A 2,577-nucleotide genomic window follows, 5' to 3' on the forward strand; every position below is an offset into this window, starting at 1 on the left:
AGTTAATCACATTTAGGTGGTAGAAATAAAGCCAATAGGAAGCCACATATTCTCCCTCCTCACATCCTTTTTTTAAACTGGAAAAATGTTTTCTGTCACAGTTTTGTGCTATTGAGCTAGTTGCTCTCAGATATTAGATTCATGTGTATTGTCTTTCATATTCTAGTATAAAGTGTGTTTTATAGTATTATTTATGGATATTATAGCTATGAAATTAGCCTCATGAGTGAGTTTTAAAGAGTTTCCATACTTACTGTTGACTGTATCAATGAAAGTTGTCTTCACTGAAATATTTCCTGAAGTTGATATAATGTTTTTATGTATGTAAATATTAGATTATTGTTTTCAATTTTTCTTGTTTATTTTTATTTTTTACAGCTTACTGGCAGGGGTTATTTTATAGGTGACCAAGAACTTAGTAAAATATAGATTTTTTTTAATGAATCAACCACTATGCATCATAAATAAATTGTATATATTCATTTGAATTGCAGATGTATCAGTGGTATGGTAGTAACTTCCACTTTTATATTTAATGAAGAATCCAAATGCTTATAAAAAAGAATTTATTTTAAGAGTTTTAAACACAAGTCATCTAAATTTTAGTCAGTGCTCATGTTAACACTTTATTTTACACGTACACACATACATAAATTTTACTTTAGGACAGAGAAAATTGCTTTATAATGCATCCTGAACACACAGACTAAAATGTGTTGCTCTTTTCATCTGTCTCACCATACTGTTTCCTGTGGTATTGTTGGTGGAAATTGTTTGTTGCATTTTACTGAATTTACAACATGGCAATTTGACTTGGATGTGGTTCTGTCTGTTTTCAAAATCATATACTACTCGATAAAGAGTACCTCATTGTGAGAAAAGCAAGGAAAACATCACAGGCTAAACAATAAAATGTGAAAAATGCTATTTCAGCCAGTGAGTAATAAATGAGAAACTGAAAAATTCTGATGGTTTTTAACATTTGTGGTTGAGCTCGTGGGTCTCAAACAATTCAAGTGGTAGTACATACACTATTTTTTACACTTTACTTGATTTTACTGGAAGAGGGAGAAAATAGGTTAAAAGACATGTAATTATCGTTGTTGCTAGTCTCAGCCCCTCAGTAATGCCCGATTTATAGGCTAGTTTAATATGAACATTCAGCTTAACTGTGTGTGTGTGTTGCTCTTTCTTTATGGGTTGGATTAAATGTAGACACACAATACAATCATACTGAAATATTAAAATTAAAGCTATTGTAAATAAATATATAACGAAATCAAAGTAGAATTATTTTGTTAGGCTTTCATTGTGTTGAATTTAACATTTAAAATAATAATATGAACCAAAACCATGTAAACTGCACTAACAAACTGAAATATTAAGGGCTATCCTTCAATGTCTCTTAATAGGAGCATATTATTATTATAGAAGTTTTGTTGTAATTAAAATCTTTACTAAATCAAAAAGCAACTACATAGGAATAAAATCTATATTACAGAAATAAGCAATTGTTGTAATGTGCATAAAAAATTTAATCTTCCCAGGGCTGGACGTATTGTATTAGTGATTATTCCCAGGCTGGTAATCCAGAGATTCACAATTGGCATCCTGTTATTGCAAAAACCCACTCCATGCTATTGGAGTCATGGGTGTGCCATTAGAGTAACTGTAAAATTTTACTATTCAGTCAGACGAGGCATTCAAGAGTTGGCAATGGGCTGTTGACTAATTGCATTCCTTCTAGTCCGCGAGTTTAAAATTAGGGATGAATTTTTTGCAATAGTCGTTTTGTGCATAAATTGTAAACAGACAACAGTAAAATTGGGTCATCAGTTATAACTATCACAAAAGAAAGTTTACAGAAATGTTAATGAAAACCAAAACCTGTAAAAAATTAAAATATGATATTGTCTAGAAGTAGTCAGTCAAAAATAAACATCTACTAAACAAACAGAAAAAGAAGGAAAACAAAAACTGCTTTTGAGAAACTTCCCTGCACTAAATGTTAGGTTTTTAGTTTTCCATCTTCTTCTGTATATTTTGCTTAAACCTATGTGCACAAGCCACAACCTTTTATAGAGTGTCATTCAACTTGGTATCATGTATTTAATGCCAGAATTATCAACTATTCATTTTACTCTACATTACTGATTTAGTGACTGTGCTTGGTAGAATAGAACAAGTACCAGATACAATATACAGAGATACTGAAAAAAAAATGTAGATAAGCATTTTGGAATGTTCTATAGGTTATGGATATGCAGTGTGCAAAGTTTATGATGGACAAAAGTATTTTTATTATTCACATGAATATCACCTTGCACTTCGACTTGTTGAAGTCTGAATCGTACTGAAGTCATCAGTTCACAAACGTATCTTGAATATAAATATTTTTTGTAACACATCTGATTTTTTGTGTGCAATGGACTTGTGCATTTTACTAAAAGCTTGCCACATTGTGTGTATATACTTTTAGTAAATTTGGTTAATTAAGTTTTCATTTATTTCTGACTTAGTATTTTTAAATATGTTTTTTATTATATTTTCATTTAGATATTTGTATGAACTTTATAT

At 30.2% G+C, this 2,577-nt stretch overlaps 1 protein-coding gene across 2 annotated transcripts in view; it reads left to right on the forward strand.

Moving 5' to 3' along the window:
- Positions 1-2,577, forward strand: part of LOC106469138 (membrane-bound transcription factor site-1 protease-like) — a 58,640-nt gene that overhangs the window by 51,452 nt on the left and 4,611 nt on the right. The window lies entirely within an intron of this gene.

Source organism: Limulus polyphemus, unplaced genomic scaffold, assembly GCF_000517525.1.
Source record: "Limulus polyphemus unplaced genomic scaffold, Limulus_polyphemus-2.1.2 Scaffold3322, whole genome shotgun sequence".
Classification (NCBI taxonomy): Eukaryota; Metazoa; Arthropoda; class Merostomata; order Xiphosura; family Limulidae; genus Limulus; species Limulus polyphemus.